Genomic DNA, 18,917 nt, shown 5'->3' on the forward strand with positions numbered 1-18,917 from the left:
GTTAAAAGTCAACATGTGGGGACTTCCCTGGTGGCGCAGTGGTTGGGAGTCCGCCTGCCGATGCAGGGGACACGGGTTCGTGCCCCGGTCCGGGAAGATCCCACGTGCCGCGGAGCAGCTGGGCCCGTGAGCCATGGCCGCTGAGCCTGCGCGTCCGGAGCCTGTGCTCCGCAACGGGAGAGGCCACAACAGTGAGAGGCCCACGTACCGCACAAAAAAAAAAAAAAAAAAAAAGTCAACATGTGGGGCACAGGCCTTGCACGCGTGGGCCTGACATCCTTATCGGTGTTCTGTTTTCCCCTGGGATCCTTTACAGATCTAAATTCAACTGTGAACGCTAAGGACACACGCATTACCATATGGACACCAGACTTTGAATCACAAAACTCATTATTTCTGCCATACTTAAAATGTAAAAAGTCAGGGAAAAAAACAACAAAGGAGAGAATTCATTTCTCTTCAAAAATTGTTTCCTTCCTCCATTTACTGCAAACCACCTCCATTCTCACTCCAGACAGAGGGAGAGAAACCTCTAGAAAGCCTGAGAGAATGTGCTGGAGTCTCAGAATGAGAATGTCCCAGATCCTGGGAGTTTGGGGAAGAGGCAGAGAAAAGAGGAGATGGAAACGATTTTAAGACGTAACAGCATGAACATGGAAGTGACCCACTGAACCCATCACACAGTTTCAGAAGGAAGCCCTTGGCTTCCTGCACAGCCTGCCCCGTACAAGTCAGTGGGGCTTTTTAAATGCAATACAGAAGCTCCACGACTCGCTCTGCGGGGGCCATGCTCTTCATAGCCATAGCTTCTGGGATGGCTAATTCTGCGTGTCAGCCTGACTGGACCCTAGGGTGCCCAGAGAGCTGGCAGAACCTTATTTCTGAGTGTGTCTAGGAAGGTGTCTCCAGATGAAATTAACATTGAATCAGTGGACTGAGAAGCCGTTTGCCCACCAGTGCAAGCGGGCATCGTTCACCCCGCTGAGGGCCTGAATAGAACAAAGAAGGCAGAGGAAAGAGGGATTTGTCTCTTCCTGCCTGGTTGCTTGAGCTGGGACAGAGATCTTCTGCTCTCTGAGCTCCAGATTCGCAGACCTTCGGACTCAGAGTCAATTACACCCCCGGCTTGTCCTGGGTCCCCAGCTTGCAAACAGCAGACTATGGGACTTCTCAGCCTCCTTCTTTGTATAAGCCAACTTCTCAAAACAAATCTTCATGTGTGTGTGTGTGTGTGTGTGTGTGTGTGTGTGTGTGTGTACACATCCTATTGGCTCTGTTTCTCCGGAGACCCCTGACTACTACAGCTTCTGAGACAGAAAACCCAATCTGGAACATTCTCATTTTCTCAAACTCTACCCCCTTGGCTAAATCCCAGCACCCCACATGCCCTCTTCAAAGAGGCAGATCCAGGAGCAACGCCTCTCCACCTGTTGAGATTCTGGGGCTGCAGGAACAAATCGTCACACACTGGGTGGCCTAGAAACTTCTTCTCTCACTGTTTTAGACGCCAGAAACCCAAAAGTAAGATTTGTCAGGGCCACGTTCCTTCTGAAGGCAGTAGGGAAGGGCTGTTCCTTGTCTCCTCCAGCTTCTGGGGGCCCCTGGCTTGGGGCTGCATCTCTGTGTCCTCTCCTCTTCCGATAAAGATGCCAGTGGTTGGATTTAGGCCCCACTTTAACACAGTAGAACCTCATCTTCACCAGTTGCACCTGCAAAGATCCCATTTCCAAAGAAGGCCACCTTCTGAGGTTCTGCGGACACCAGTCAACCCACTACTACGTCAGAGGCAAAGCTGTCTCTCCGGCTCCTGCACCCGACCCGCCGAGTCACGTGGGCTCTGACGAAGCCTCTGGGCTGACAACTGCAGGAGAAGGACCGACACTTACTTTTCCAGGTTCTCCTGAAATACACAGCTGAAGGGGAAGTCTCACCACCAGCCCCAAATCTACCCTGTGATGCCATTGGCAACAATCCCCAGAGCTCCGTTCAGGGCAGGGTGGAGGGAGGTGATCCCCCCAGGTGCTGCGTGATGAGGCTCTCAAGGTCACTGTCCCACCTCTGGCTCGGGAACCTGGGCTCTCAGCCAGGTGGCAGGGAGGCGCCCCAGGCACGGGCAGTGTGGAGTGGGGAGGCCTCTGAGATGGGGGTCTCCCCTCCCCTCTGTGGGCCCCTGGTACCCATCTGTAAGACGAAGAGCCAGCTCCGGCTCCCAGACGTTCCTGGCAGGGGACAGTGAGCTAACCGAGACAGGAGGGCCTCGGGGACAGAGGTCTCACGCTGAGCCCACCCAGCCCCAGAGTGTCACACTGCACTGGGTGGCTCAAGGCCCTGAGGGGTCGGAACTGCGACTCCAGCCACTCGGCACCCCCATTCTGGTGACCAATCCAACAAGAGACAAGCGGCATTCCATTCCCCAAGCCCCATAACACTCTGTGACACGGAGAGGAAGCAGAGGAAAGATGGCCCTTGAACGGGGAGGCAATTTTTTTTGTTTAGTTTTTTCTGCTTTCTGAGCCTTGAGACACATTTTGCACATACCAACCCCGCACAGGACATAAAGGGCGCGGTGATGTATTTGCAAGCACGTCCATATGCTATTTATTTTACCTACTGAAATATCATTTCTGTCGGCGAAAGATACTGGGTATGGCCAGCTTTTACGCTCTCGGCACCTTCCCCTCCTAACAAAACCCTTCCCTATAAATCTGCGGTCCACAGCCGGACTTCAGGAAACACTTTAATGGTTCCCAACTCCAATACTTTTCCATAGTGATATATCCTCACGTCAAAAATACTGAAGTGCTGAGGCTTGAATTCATTCAAGAGAGCTCATCAACACCCCTCCAGTGGGATGAGGGACTCAATCTCCTCCCAGCCCCCTGGGGGGATGCAGGGGGTGAGGGGAGATGCTGCAGAAGAGGTAGACCCGCAAACACCACCCATCACTCCCCCTCCGGGAAGCAGGATTGGGCCACCTGGAGGGGGAGGGGGAGGGATGCCCTTCACTATTAGCAACAACAGCCATGGTCACTGCCCTCAATCCCATGTAACTCCACGCAGGGTACCTCCTCCGTTCCCGTGAGTGCCCAGCCCTGAGGCATCCAGCATTTCCTTGCATGACCTGTGAGCTGTTTCCGCGCCCATCCCACACTCAACTCTATCCTTACCCCGATAAAGCAAACCCAACCTCAGATAGGACACCCAGCAAGACGGCTGTTACTGAAGATCTCAGAGGGGGCCACATCGTACATCATACCGAACACATCTTTTAAATCTTCCTCGGACATCTCTTCGGCCTCATCGCTCTCTCCTCCTTCTCCGGCTTTGCTCATGAAGAATGATTTAACCCCTCCTCGACATCCCCCACCAGCAACCATTGGGAAGCAGTGAGAGATTAGAAATAACCATCTGTAATATTAAGGATAACAAAACCCCTATATGGCTGTGCTCTTTGTTTGTTCTCACCTCTGATGGGGAACCTGATGAGTACCTTGCCGTAGTCACACAGCCCGAGAAGGCACAGAGTCAGGAGGCAAACCGTGACCTGCGCCTTGCAAAGTAAACACCTGGAGAAAAGTGAACCCCTTTCTGCACGCGCAGCATTTTTGTGAGTGTATTTTAAGGCCTACCACTGGGTGGACACGGATTTAGTTTGGGTCAGCATCCCCATGCATAAAATTTTGCTCACCAAAAGCTGGAATGTACCCAAGAGAGCAAATGGAAACAAAACTACTTGGGGAACAACATTGGGGTCCCTTTCAAAGTTCCTGTTTACTGACAAATAATGTGTCAGCTGAAGGGAAAGAATCTGAGAAACAGCAAGGTTCCTGACCAGGGAGATCCTAGACGGGGGACCAACTCTGTGGGGTCCTTAATTTCTCATCTGCCAAAGGCAAGCAGTTGACTATGGTTCCAGCTTAACTTCCTTAGTGTAGTTCAGATAATTTTGTAAGTGATCACTAAAGTTTATTCTAAAGGGCCAAATCCCTGGCATTGGGTATATTCGTTTAACAAAAGGGGCAACTATTATTTATTGAGCAGCAGATATGTGCCAGACGCTTTATACGTAGCATCTTGAGACTGAAAACAATCCTGCAAGATAAGGGTTATCATCTCCATTTTACAGATGACAAAACTGAGGCCCGGAAAGCCCAAGTAACTGCCTCGAGGCCACGGAGCTGAGACTTGGGTCTGTGTGCATCTCTACGTGCAAAGGTTGTGCCTCCTTTACCTGCAGTATCACCATGAGACTGGAAACGAATAGTCCTATAGGGACGAGAAGGCATCACACAGACCCAGCTGTGTGAGGTGTGGGTAAGATCCAGGCCCGACGGCTGCCTGAACCACAGGGTAACTGCTAGTGACCAAACGTCCACTGGGGCCAGGTCAAGGCTGCCAGAGGGCTGCAGAAAAGTCCTTTAACCCCTCAGTGATCTCCAGGGAAAAAGAAAACCTCACTTCATGGGAAAAAGGACATGCAGCTGAGGTGGGCCCTGCCTGTGGCTCAGTCCAGGCCTCCCTGGGGGAGGATGGCACACTCCCCCAGGCTGCCCACATGTGTGAGGGACGGACACAGGGGAAGACAAAGGGTGGGCACCCGGGCAGGGGGTGCCCTGTGCCGTGGGAGGCGCACATGTGGAACACTGCCACCTCCATGCTCAGACTTGACATGTCTTATTAGTACATAGCCACAAAGTGTAATGAGCGCTAATGCCGCATCAGGAAGTGTGCTAAGAGCTTTACATGGACTCCCTCATTGAATCCTCACCTGCTACACAGTAGGTATCCATACTTATCCCCATTTTGCAGATGAGGAAACTGAGACCCAGATGGGCTATACTCTACAGTGAGTGGAGCTGGGGTTCAAACACAGGCAGTGGGACTTCAGAGGCCAAGAGTTTAACCTCTGCTGATGGCCCCCAACCCCCATCATCCCCCACGGGACCTTCCGTGTTGCCGTGGATCGGGGAGGAGGACAGCGCCAAGTCCTGGAGCAGGAGCCAGAACCCCAGGTCTGGGGCCGGGTGGAGGCCACGCCCAGGCTCAGCGATTCCAGCCTGAGCTCTCTTCCCTTGGGACCAGACTCCTGTCAAGAAGCAGTGCCTGAGAGGAGCAGGGTAGGGGCGGTAACAGTGAGACACACAGCACCCAGTGAGAGCTGCCTGGTAAACAAGGAGTCAGAGCTCTGAGCTCCCCTGGGGTGCCCGCCACCATGGAGGCGCCCTGGCGCCCAGCTTGAGCAGCTCCCGGGGCAGCAGACTCAGCTCACGGCACTGAAAGCTGTACCAGCGTCTCCTCTGCCTTATGAAGCCGGGACTGGGACGCAGGGTGCAGGACAGCACCCTCCACAGAGCTGACCTGTGCAGAGGTGCTGCATGTGGGCCCAGGACCTGCTGAGGGAATGGGGGCTTGAGGTACCCCTAGTTGGGGAGGCCAATGCCCCAGCGTGTCAGGGACACAGAGCAGCCCCACCCTCGGAGGACCTTCCAGTCTGCTCTCCGTATTACAAATGGGGACACAGCCTCAGAGAAAGCAAGGGCAGGTCCAGGCACAAACGGCAGGTTTTCTTTCAGACTCGAGAAAACAATGCCAAGTTTCCTCTGTTTGAGAGAGTTCTACCTGCTCTCTTCAATGCATTTGCATTTCAGGAACAGAACCGGTCCTAAGCTTTGCTCTGGGCGTTCATTCCAAATTGTCGGGGTTCTCCCCAGCCTCCCCACAACCCCCTGATTCCCTGCTTTGGCCATATTGACGTAGAAACTGAAGACTCACAGGTAACGGGCCCCTGGGCTTCTCTGTCATTCCCAGTAGGAATTAAATCATTTTTGTGGGATCTGTGTGTGCCCCATCCCTCCCACCACTCAGTTACTCCAGAAAGGCCAGGGTGGTCTGCCATAGTCACCAGTGGACCCCCAATGCCTAGCAGAGATGGCACACAGTAGGCGTCCAATAAATAGTTTTTGAATAACAGAAGACATTTTCACAACCATACCAGAAATTTGTCTCACAAACTGGTGGTTCTTCAAGAGACCCCTTCTGAGATTGTGTATTTCTCCCAGTGACTCTCGGCACAGTCTGGAATTCCTCTTAGGGGCCAATTTCCTGGGCCACCCCTCCCCCCATTCATGCCACCAGCATCACAAGCCTGGGCACCAGTAACTCTCTTGTGAGGTCCCCCTCCCTGAAGGTAACCTCTACCTGCAGGACAATCTCTCTTCTTGCTGTCCTGGGCCTGGTTCTCTTCCCCTGGGGGTGAGATCTGTTCAATTCTGTGTCTGCTCACTGAGCCATTGATTTTGGGCAAGTGGTGGTGTCCAGGGACCAAGAAGGGATGACCAGCATGGCAGGAGGGAGGGGCCTCCCAGGACACACATCTCCCAGTGAAGGGCAGAGGTCACCGTAGAAGGCTGAATCTTTTTACTCCCAATCCTGCATCACCTTCCTCATCTACCCAGCACCTTTCCTATATTGAAGGTGTCATGATGGGCTCTTAAGGGCACAAACTCTGGGAAGGGTCCACGCAATAGAAAGGGGGCTCTTCATTTCATATGTCTTGTTCAGAGGGTCCACTTCTGCACCTGTCTACAGAGGTCCATGACTTAGCTCCCATGGGACCAAGCATCACATTAACAACAAAATCATCTAATATTCCACAAGTCACACCCGCATTTGCCTTATTTTACAAGGGTCTGGCACTGTTAGGTAACACCTACCTGCCTCCACCACTTCCATCCCATTCTCTACTCAGCAACACCACGTGTCCTTCTGCAATGATGTCACTCCCCTGCTTAAGCCCCTCAGCACTCCCCGTAACCTCCAGGCTGAACATCAAGGAGTACCCTTATCAAACAGCCCTTTCCCAATTCACTGTCGGCCTCACCCCCTGACACCCTGTGTCTCCTACTGTCCATTTCAGCCTCAGAACAGCTGCACTTGCCGTGCCGCCGCACCGTCCGGGCCTCTGCACACACAGCTCCCCTGGTTCTCTGCTCACCTGGCACCTCTCCTGGGTCACCTGCCTCCATCTCCACGTAGGGCTCATCTCTCTTTCTTGCGGAGCTGCACATCACACATGGATCTCTCCTGGCACCTACTTGTGACACTCTGCCTGTCTCTCTGTCCCTCCCGACTGTTCAGTCCTCTACAGGGGCAGCCTGCACCCCATTCAGCTCTGATGCGACCAGAGGGGCCAGGGCCCAAGGACAACCTGAGCTTCACAAACATGTGGGGCTTTGTAATATCTATAAAAGGCACAAGAAATCCTGTCGCATTTCTTTGATGATGCTTCTTGACTTGCCCACGTTCAATCACTTGATTTCTTAAAAAATCTTACTTAGAAATGACTCTGAGGGACTTCCCTGGCTGTCCAGTGGTTAAGACTCTGCACTTCCACTGCAGGGGGCACGGGTTCGATCCCTAGTTGGGGAGCTAAGATCCTGCATGCCGTGGGACGCCAAAAAAAGAGAGCTGACTCTGAGCCCTTTTTGCTGAGAGATCGCACATGGACCATTATATCAGTTCAGGGCAAGCAACCCAACCACCCACAAAAGCTCATCAGCCCATTGAGGTCTCCCCCACCCTTACTTGTATTTGTACAGCTAAGGAGCTGGGTAGGACTGCAAGCAGCAGGGCAGAGGAGCCCCCCTAGGAGGATGGCCTGGAGCACAGCAGGCCATGTGGACACAGTCAGGCAGACCAAGGAGCCAAAGCATCATTAATGTAGGAGGCGCCTCTCACCTGTACAGGGATGGCTCAGGCCTCTGCAGCCTGTGCTTCTCCCCACCTCACCCAGTAGGCTGCCTGGCTCCTTCTAGAGTCACCTGGGAAAGTGAGGGGCCTCCAGCACCTCTATGCTTCTCTTATCTCGGGCATCCAGGCTGCGCCCCAGCCACAGGCTCTGCCCCATTGCCACTGCCTCCAAGGGTCCCCTCTACCCTGGAGTGGACCTGGAGTTCCCGGTATAATCTTCCACTTTCACCCATCGAGACAGCTTGGCATGCACCATGTTCTCTCAGCATCTCTCCAGGCTACTTGTCTTCAGAAGTGCAGTGCCCAGGTCCCAGCTCTGCCCACTGCCAGGCTAGGTGCACTGCACTCTCACTCTGATTCTGTGCTTCTCCCCCAGAAGTGTGTTGGATGGCTTTTTTTTTCTTTTCTTTTTTATTTTATACTTGCATATAGTTGATGAACAATGTTGTGTTCGTTTCAGGTGTACAGCAAAGTGATTCAGTTATACATATATATGTATCTATATTTTTTCAAATTCTTTTCCCCTTTAGGTTATTACAGAATATTGAGCAGAGTTCCTTGTGCTATACAGTAGGTCCTTGTTGGTTATCTATTTTACATATAGCACTGTGTGTACACGTCAATCCCAAACTCCCAATCTATCCCTCCCCCCAACCCTTCCTCCCTGGTAACCATAGGTTCATTCTCTAAGTCTGTGAGCCTGATACAAATGAATTTATTTACAAAACAGAAACAGAGAACGAACCTTTTTTCATGGTTAACCTTCAATGGTTCCACACTGTAATCTGAACTAATGTATTAACAAGGGAGAATGGCTCCATTCTGGACATGAATGGGGGGGTCTTCTTGCCTTAAATCCCTAAGAAATGCACCCCTTATGGGTAGAATAGTGGGTACCGTGGCATGTGGGTAAAAGTGTTTGGACCCATAAAAAGAGGGGACTTCATGGCACCCCCTCAAATCATCCCAAAGTAGTCCCATGGACTCCCTTAATGCTCCCGGAACATGAATTAAAAACTAGCAGTAGGATTCTTTCTTGTCTTGTCTTGTTATGGTACAATCCTGTGACTGAAGAGGATGTTTGACTTCAACATTGCCTAGGCGTGTTCTTCCCAATGTTTGCTTATGCAAGCAGGACTAACCAGGAATGTTTTGAAGAAGCCTTTTCTTCCAGCTCTACAAACACTGGCCAATGCCCCTGCATCTTCTCCTTTAGCCGAAATAGATATCACTAATGTTGCTGAGTTACCTGTAGATTTGACAAGACCAAGTGGATTAAATCCTCAGGCCAAGAATTCCCAAGATTATCAGGCCTTAACGTTCATGACAATCTGACTATAAAAATTTGCAGTGAGATCCTACCATGTCCATATTCACCAGAAATTCGGGTCTATACGAAAGCCTTGAGTTCTTTAGAACTCAGGAGCAGTCTTGCTAAAGAGCTTCTCGTTCTATTGAATGAGATTCTAGAGCAAGTAAAAGAGAGGACGTGTCTGAGAGCTTTGGAGAAAATCAAGCTTCAGTTAGAAAAAGGAAATGAAGAACATGGTGACCAAGCTGTAATGGCACAGGATGACAACACAACTACAACTGTTTTTCAAAGTGAAGATGAAAAGAATAAAGAATTATATATAACTCCTGTCAAGGAGGTAAAAGCATCCCGAACGAAATCCACGCAGCAAAGGACCAACAGAGGACGGAGAAGAGTGATAGCTTCAGCTAGAACGAACAGGAGACGTCAGACGGTTGAGGCTAAGGTTGACTCTGAAAGTGATCATGAGGTTCCAGAGCCAGAATCAGAAATGAAGATGAGGGCTTCCCTGGTGGCGCAGTGGTTGAGAGTCCGCCTGCCGATGCAGGGGACAACGGGTTCGTGCCCCGGTCCGGGAAGATCCCACATGCTGCGGAGCGGCTGGGCCCGTGAGCCATGGCCGCTGAGCCTGCGCATCCGGAGCCTGTGCTCCGCAACGGGAGAGGCCACAACTGTGAGAGGCCCACGTACCGCAAAAAAAAAAAAATGAAGATGAGACTACCAAGACGAGCCAAGACACTAGAAAAAAGTAAACTTAACCTTGCACAATTTCTCAGCGAAGATAAAAATTAGGAGAAGATATGATGGAGGTGGAGTCCTTTGAAAAATGTCCTTTAAAATTACATTCAGTTCTTTGCTTTAATAAAGTTACCCTTGTATGAAAAAAAAAAAACTAGCCCCAGCATACAGAGCCACACTCATGTACACACAGCCCACCCAGCCCCCATTAGAACATCAGGTACACACCCCTGACGGGGAATTTTCTAACAGAACAGGGCTTGCAGGTGTCTCAGAGCTAAGTGTAGAGTGAAACAAGCCTGGCTCCTGGCAAGGTTGCAGGTAAACCGCATCACTGAGTCACTTGCGTGGACCTGGCTCTCCTGACCTGCTTTCAGGCCATCATCAGCACACACCCACCCTTAGAATCCACTTCCTCTCAGGGCTCTGTGGTGGAGTTAAGCTCTTCTGGAAGCTTCCGATCCCTTCAGCCCACAGGAGCATTAAGGAGCACAGGGGCAGTAACTCAGAGTACTTAAGAGTATGCAGTAACATCGTGGCACTTAAGAAGCAGGGGACTGTCTGCGTAGCTCAGAACGATGCTTCCCCCGTGGAGAGAGAACCAGGGAAACTACGGCTCCAGGAAGCACTGGGGGCATCAGATGGGAGAAGCTGGGAGCCCCACATCTTAAAAGTTATCATCTCACAGGAGAGTAGTTTTTTTCTCCACCTGGTATCTAAATACGGGTGGAAATGAGTGCTGGGTAGAGAAGGGAGCACACGAGCACTTAAGTCATTTATAGTTTACATTTTTACGGCACAGCCGAGACCGGCATCCATTTTCCACCTGCAATTAGACGACGGAGCAGGCTGCCAAGTCTCCCTGTAAATAGTGCCTATTAAAAACGTCGACACCACGCGATGACTGATCGACACCGAGGATTTATTCACTGAGCCAACAGCGGTTTTTACTTTTGCCATTACGCGGGGTGATCCGTAATAATTTAGATAATGCACCCGGCCAGAGACACTCATAACTCTGGTGTCAGAGTCCTGCCTCAGAGGCCAACCAGCCCTGGGGGAGGAGGGAGGAGGCTCCCGGTCACAGCAGAAAGCCTGGAGCCTGCTGGCCTCGGACCTGCCATCCCGGGTGGGATGTGGCCCATATGACACCCAAGGGGAGGACTTGAGCCAGAACCACTGCCTTTCTCCTTCCCTTGCAGCACTCTGAGCCTGTCTGCAGGCCAGGACCCTCACTCTCCTCGTGTATCAATGGGGACAAGACAGCCGTCACAGGGGACAGAGCGGGGGCGGTCTGCGAAACTAAAATGAGCTACTTAATGGCAGGTTTACGGAGATTCAATTATTCATAAACGCATGTGTGTACGTGCCTGAGGGTTCTACCTGAGGACACATGTGTGCACACAAGGAAAGCCCCTCCCCTACTCCCTCCAGTACAGGCAAGACGCCGCCTCCCTCTAGGGTGGGGTCTCCTCGGAGACTTTTTTCATTTGTTTCACTTGTCTGGCACCAGATGGTGTTTAATGCCTTTGCTGAGTTCTGGTGGCAGGTATTGAATTTCCCCCTCAGCATTAACCCTTCTCTGTGTTCTCTGTGTTGGGCCCCTGGGTGAAGACCTAGGCTGGCGATGCCAGGTGAGGCACTCGGACAGGTTTTCCGTGGGAATGATGCTCTGGGGACAACAGGGACGAGCTCTACGCACTCCACAGGGTTTCAACCCCCCTCAAGTTGTGACATCTCCCAAATCTGTGCTCCCTGGGCATCTCCCTCAAGATAAGGGAGCACAGTTTGACATGCCCCCCAGAACACTCATCACCTGCTGCCCAAGCCCAATTCTCCTTCTCCTGTACCAACAGGCACTGGCATCCCCAGTGTACCCAGGAACCAGACCCACCCTGACTTTCCCCTTCATCCCTCATGCAATGGGCTCTGATTCCTACTAGTTCCTCTGGCTAAGTATCTCCCCACTCCAGACCTCCTCTCCATCCCCACTTCTGCCACCAAATTTGTCATTTCCTACCTGGATAAATAAAATTGTTCCCCAATGCCCAGTCTCCCAACCCACCATCTGGCCCTCTTCAGCATCCTTCTAATATATAAATCCAATCATGTCCTTCTTCTAAATACTCTAAACTCTTCAGTGACTCCCACCAAAAGCAGGATGAAGCACAAATAGGATATGTGTGTGTGTGTGTGTGTGTGTGTGTGTGTATGGATAGATAGATAGATGGAGAGATAGATATAGATAGACCTGGTTCATGACATTATATAGGCTGGCAAGTAAAGAGCCAGTTCAAGTTTGAAGGCCACATGCTGCAAAATTCCTTCTTGCTTAGGGTAGGTTGCTCTTTTGTTCTATGAAGGTCTTCAACTGATTGAACGAGGCCCACCACACTAAGGAGGGCAATCTGCTTTACTCAAAGTCCACCAACTTAAATGTTAATCTCATCGAAAAACACCCTCACAGAAACATCCAGAATAATGTCAGGTTAAATATCTGGGCACTGTGGCCCCACCAAATTGAAACATAAAATTAACTATCACACAGTCTCTCTTCTATAGTGATGAGTTGAGGCTTCAGGAAGCAAGCAGGACTGATCTTTCTCCTGCATGACCAGGGCAGAGTGCCCTGAGTGGCTCTACACAGAGGAAACTTTTTATTTTCCACAACCTGCACTACTATGACCTGGTCCAAACACCATCATCTCTTTCTCAGGTCACTGCAACATCCTCCTGTTGGGCCCTCTGGCTTTCCGACCTCCTCCTACTTAGTTTATTGTCACTATACAGCTGCGGAAGGTGGAACTTCTCCATGGTATTTCCACGTGTGTTGTGACAGTGTTTGTCCTGGACTATCTTTTCGAGGACGTTTATAGAAACAGATTCGGAGGATAGAGATAGTATCTCCTTCCTGGGCAGAGGGCAGATTGTCTCCTGAACAAGATGATAAAGATGCTGTCTTACTCCAGGACAAACTTGGGGCAGCTTTGCCAATAGCCCCTTATAAGACTGTGGGTTCCTAAGCCCGGGGTTCCTCAGCGGTGACACAGACCCACTGTGTGCACAGCATCCACCTGGGCTGCTCCGAATGGCCCCGGTAGAACTCAGGGAGCAAGGGGAATGGTTGTGAACGAGAGGCAGGGGCTGTGCTGCCTGGTATCCTGTGAGTAATAAAATCCTTTATCTCTGACCAGGCTTGTGTCTGCCAACAACTATGAGACTGTGACAGGTGAATTTGTTAGCTTGGAAGCGGACTCTTCACGATTTTTGACATACAGCAGTCCAATCGCTCATCTGTAATCTAAGTCAGGTCACGTTGCTCCTCTACTCAAACTCCTGCAATGACCCTCATCTCACTCAGAGGAAAATGCAAAGCCCCTACAATGGCTGCAAGGCCCTGCAGAAGCCCACCTCCCACCCCCATCAGGCCTCTGACCTCATCTCCTCTCTTCCCCCATCCTTCACTCTCCTCCAGACACAGTGGCCTCCTCACTGACCCTCAGACACACACCAGGCACATGTCCTACTGTGGACTTTATACCGCCTGTCCCATCGGCTGGATGCCCTTCCCCTCATCCACGTTGCTCCCTCCCTTCCCCAACTCCTTCACATCTTTGCTCAATGTCACCTTCTCACCGAGACCATCCTGAATGCCTATGTAAAACCGCATCCTCCCTGCCATCACAGGCCCCCAGTGCTACCTCCCTAACCCCTGGATCCCCAAAGGGCTCCCCACCTGCACAGATGCCTCCCCAAGTGTGGCCTTCTTGGGTCACTTTCCCCAGTCTCAACATCACCCTTGCCCCAGGCAAAAGTGCCCTGGTCACAGCCCCACCCCTGACAATGCCTGATGATACAGTGGGCACCCAAGGTTCTCTCAGCTGCGGAAAGGGAAAGGTCACCTGGGACATGATAACAGAGAGAAAGAAGCAGCTCTCCACTCAGCAAAAGGGCAGCGCATTGGCTGGTCCTGGAGGCTGGTGGAGGGAGCAAGGGGTGACTGGCACTGGCTGGTATAAATGTCTGCATCCCAGGAGCTGCAGATATACTTGGGGAGGGAGACGTGGCCCAGGGCTGCGCTCCAGCCCGGCGTCCGGAAGGAGACTATAGTGATTCAGGCGTTCCAGGCGCACGTGGACCCCGCTCCCCACCTCCAGCACAGGCTGGGAGCATCTGGAAGACTCAGCTTATTCTTCCAACTGGTCCATTTTCTACAGCATCTCATACTCTTTCCAGTTACAGTTTTGAGTTTGGTGATGATGACAGGCTTGCTCTGCTATTTATGCTTCCGATTATTTTTAGTGTTTCGCGATTAAATTTTCTTAAATTACAACTTTAGACCCAGGCATCAGATTGTCTGTAACGTGCCACGGTGTGTTCATATGTGCCATTTATATATATTTGGGTTGCAATAGCCTCAGAAAAAAAAGACATTTCAATAGTTGGCACCCAAAGCCCTTGTTTCCATATCACCCACCCGTTTCCATGCACTTCTTTTCTATTCCCACCCTCAGTGATGCCCTCCATATCCTTGTAAGCCCAAACACAGAGCTGGGCGAAGTAACTAAGCCCTCGTTCAAAGCCACCAGAACTCGTCGGCCTTTTCCCATCACCTCAGCACCTTCCCTGTGGGCTGGGTACACGGTTAGCACAGCCTGCGATTCTGCCCTCAGCCCCGGGCCCAGAGGCGCAGCCCCTTCTACTGTTTTCCCTCACCCAGAATTAGATTCATCAATTCCCAGAAAGGCTGCCTGAAGTGACGTGGTTTACCTTCTGACTCGGGGCCCACCATGCTCCCCACTGATGCTCTCCTGAGGCGGTTCCCCTCCCACAGCCGTGCCTGGACCATCCACCCACTGCACAGGCCCTCTTCCCTTGGCTCTTCCAGGATGCACTGCCCTGACAGCCCCTGGCTTTTCTCCCTCCTGTCGCCTGGACCAGGTCAGCACTCTCCCTGACGGACACATTCACCCATGGCTGTGTAGCTGTAACGGCCACCCTCCATGCCTCTGTCTCCGGCCCCACCTCCAGACCGCATTTCCAGGGCCAGCTCTGCTTCTGTGTCGATGTGCCTTGGAATTTCAGGCTCACTGGCTCCCCTCTAAAGCGCCTCCCGCCTCCTGACCTCCCTCGCTGGGTTAGTTCAGTCTGCAGCTGCTCAGTCACCCAGGGTAAGCCCGCGGGATCAAGGGCACTGGCTGTCACTCACCGCACACCTTTTCCAACCCTTCTGACTCGCCTGCCTCACTACAGAGGCAGCGAAAGCTAATGACTCGCCTTTCTTGCAGCGGGAGGTGGTCATGAGACACGATTCTGTCCAATGAGTTAGAGACAGACGTCTGCTGGGGTGTCTGAGAAAGCTTTTACTGTCCTGAAAATATGGACCCGTGCAGCCGGCTACCCTTTCTCCTTTCAGCTCCCCAGTCCCCCCAAATCCCCCCAACACTGAAGTGCACCTGGAGCCGCTGCAGCAGCCCCGAGGCCCCGGGCACAGCAAGTACACGGCCGACAGCTGAAGGGGGAAAGAGACCGCTGGGGACTTCAGTGGCGCGGCTGAGGGACCCCTCAAGCCCTGGACAGCCTGTCTCCAGATCGCTTCTCCGAAGACAGACAGACATGTCTGCATTGTGTTTTCTGGCGCATCCTTACTGATCCACTTAGTTCCTTCTTATCTCTTCTCCCTCCACTCCCTGGCTTGCTTGCAGCAGACCTTCTCACTCAATTGCTCTCTCCCTCTTTTCTCTCTCTTCCTCCCTCCCATCTCTCATCACAGTCTCTTCAAGTGCTGGCTTTCTGAGCACCCACCCTGGACAGGCTCTGTGCTTCAAAGAAGCAGGAGACAGTGGCGCCCTTAGTGCAGGGCGGTGCGTACAGGCAATGTGACAGGCTAGGTTCCCCGTGCACCTTCCGCCGTGCTGAGTCTCGTCAAGTCTCCTGTCGTGGTCCCTCCTGCCTTCTTCAGCGGCTTCCTGCACACCCCCAGCGCAAGCGGCATCTCGGATCTCCTCCTCTGATGGACTGCGATGACCCTCATCTCCCTCAGAGGCATCTCTGGCTTTACTCTCCTGACTAGGATGGTTCTGTATCCCAGAGCTGGGGTCCTCTCCCTCACAGCCCCCGCTCTCAGGCTTCCCCCACTGTGCCGGCCACCTGAGCCCTCGGCTCAGCACTTAGAACCCCCCTGTCCCCAGACACTCACTCTTCCTGCAGGAACTCTATGAAACCCTGGTGTGAGGGCAGCAGCGGCCAGGGAAAGGGGCCCAATGGTCCAGGGGTTTAGGAAGGACCACGGTTACATTCTGGCATGTCGTCCAGAGACAAACGGTCCTGTGGGAGTCGTCGGAAGGGCCAGGCCAGAAAGGTTATGAGCACTGAGTAAACGTACACTCTGTGCTAAGCCCTGGGCCGGTGGCATCCACGTATTATCTCTCTTTTTTTTTAATTGAAGTATAGTTGATTTACAATGTTGCGTTAGTTTCAGGCGTACAGAAGAGTGATTCCGGTGAATATATATATATTCTTTTTCAGATTCTTTTCCTTTCTAGGTTATTACAAGGCAGTGAATGTAGTTCCCTGTGCTATACAGTAGGTCCTTGTTGCTTATCTATTTTCTATATAGTAGTGTATATCTGTTAATCCCAACTTCCTAATTTATCCCTACCTGCCTCTTTCCCTTTTGGTAACCATAGTTTGTGTTCTATGTCTATGAGTCTATTTCTGTTTTGTAAATAAGTTCATTTGTATCATTATTTTTAGATCCCATACATAAGTGATATATATTTGTCTTTCTCTGTCTGACTTACTTCACTTAGTATGATAATCTCTAGATGTACCCATGTTGCTGCAAATGGCATTATTTCATTCTTTTTTGTGGCTAAATAATATTCAAAAAGTCTACAAATAATAAATGCTGGAGAGGGTGTGGAGAAAAGTGAACTCTCCTATGTCGGTGGGAATGTAAATTAGTGCAGCCACTATGGAGAACAGTATGGAGGTTCCTTAAAAAACTAAAAATTACCATATGAGTTACCATAAGATCCAGCAATCTCACTCTTGGGCATGTATCCGTAAAAGACAAACACTCCAATTCAAAAAGATACATGCACCCCAATGTTTATAGCAGCTCTATTTACAATTGCCAAGACATGGAAGCAACCTAAGCGTCTGTCAACAGATGCATGGACAGAGAAGATGTGGCACATTATCTCATTTTCAAGCGCACAGCTGGGACCGTTGTATACAGAATGGATTCCAAGGCTCAGAGAGATTCAGCAGTGGGTCTGGAGTCACACAGCAAATAATGGGCAGATCCATGGTCTGAGGTAAAGAGAAATGGGGTTGGAGGAGCTGGTGATCTGTAGGTCAAGGTGGCAGGCAGGCATGTCCTGGAGCAGAGGATACCCTCTCCCCATGCTCTGTCACTGGCTCCTCAGCTCTGCTGAGACACCCTCCCAGAACCGGGCACCCACAGACGCCAGCAGAGCAGCTGTAACAGACATGACTCTAGCACTGCCACACCACCAGTCAAGCGTTATAGATCCTTGGCAATGTTGCACCCTAACCAGCTGCCACGTTAGCAGTGCTTGGCGCCAGCCGAGGGAGGGTCCCTGGGTCCCTGGGTCTGAGGAAGAGGGTCTGTGGGAGCAGCCTGCCCGCCAGGGCACCTCAGGTTCTATGGAGAAACGGCCCTGGGCAGGTGGGGAGGGGTCCTGGTTCTCTGAGCGCAGACCAATCCCCCAGGTGACACGTCTGTAACCTCTGGAACACACAGGCCACTCAGCTGCACCTGTGGGGTAAAGACAACGGGATCTCCAAATCTGCACTACGAAGAGCCCCTCTTTCTCCAAATTGTTTTATAAATGCCAAAGTGCTTTCATATCCACTGTTTCATCAGGTCCTCACGACAATCAAGACAGCATTATTGTTCTGATTTCCTACACAAACAGCATCAAAGCAAGGCCCCAAGAGGCTGGCTGTGCTGAGGACCACACAACAACTTTAGAGTGCAGTGGATGGCGGTAACAGTCAACTTTGTCACCCTGAATTTCCTTCTGGTTTCCAGTGGGACCCCGGGCCCAGAGAACCCCACCTCCTTGGGCACAGCAGGCGGTTCAGGGAAGGGCCTGGGACCCCAGTCAGGCCGCTCAGAACCCTCCATTCACATTTGATGGAGTCCTCAAGAGAGAGCAAAACATACACCTGGAGCAACTGAGCACCACCACCCTCCCCAGAAGAACGCCTGCCGGAGAACGAGGCCAGGTTACAAGAAATCCAGGCCTAGAAATGGGAAGATGAATTTCTGGGAACCATCATGGAGCACACAAATCCAGCCATGTCTGAAGCCCCTCCCACCGCTGGAATTTTCATGTGTGGGTGAGTCAATATCTTCTCATCTTAGTTAGGACAGAAAAAGTCTCTTGCACCAACACAAAGAATAAGACCAAGGCCTCCTAATTGGTGGCAAGGGCACAGAAATCTGAAAGACAGAAGAGAAAATCAAAGAAAAGCATAAGACAACCACAGACAGGTACTTTCACTCAATCAACGAATATCTGAATTCAACAAAGCACCACGCTAATTGGTTGGAAAGACAGCCCTGTCTTCAGGGAGCTTAATAGAACAGGACAGGTACAGACACTCTGGAAGGGCTGGGGGTGGCAGCAATAATAATACAGAACTAATCTGATGGAGAGTCAGTCAGGAAAGACTTTCTGAGAATGTCACATTTAAATTGAAACTGAAGGATGATCAAATGCAAACCCCATGAAGCAAAGTCTGGGCAGGTACAAGAGCACAGGTGAAACTCCATTGCTGAGACAGCAGTTTCATTACCAGAGACTCCTGCATATTGGGGCATTTTTGTGTGTGGGAGCCACGGGGATTCTACACTTTCTTTTATAATTTGGATGTAAATATATATGAAAATCTTTCCCAAATAATCAGACAAGCATGCCAAGAAATATTTACAAGAACCTTTGTTGCAGCAACGTTTATAACAACAGAAACTTACGATAACTGCAATTTTCAAATAACAGAATATACCGATAGGCCCTTACAATTGAAAGCTATTTTAAAAGACAGTGTAGACACACATTTATTGACTTGGAAAGATGTACAT

General features: G+C 51.1%; 1 protein-coding gene and 1 pseudogene across 1 annotated transcript in view; one reads left to right on the forward strand and one right to left on the reverse strand.

Annotated features, from left to right (window-relative positions):
• The window catches only part of CLSTN2 (calsyntenin 2), a 634,178-nt gene that overhangs the window by 546,201 nt on the left and 69,060 nt on the right, over nucleotides 1-18,917 (reverse strand). The gene's annotated exons all lie outside the window — the stretch shown is intronic.
• Nucleotides 8,742-9,853, forward strand: LOC132520758 (condensin complex subunit 3-like; annotated as a pseudogene).

The sequence above is a fragment of the Lagenorhynchus albirostris genome, chromosome 5, assembly GCF_949774975.1.
Source record: "Lagenorhynchus albirostris chromosome 5, mLagAlb1.1, whole genome shotgun sequence".
NCBI classification, from domain to species: domain Eukaryota; kingdom Metazoa; phylum Chordata; class Mammalia; order Artiodactyla; family Delphinidae; genus Lagenorhynchus; species Lagenorhynchus albirostris.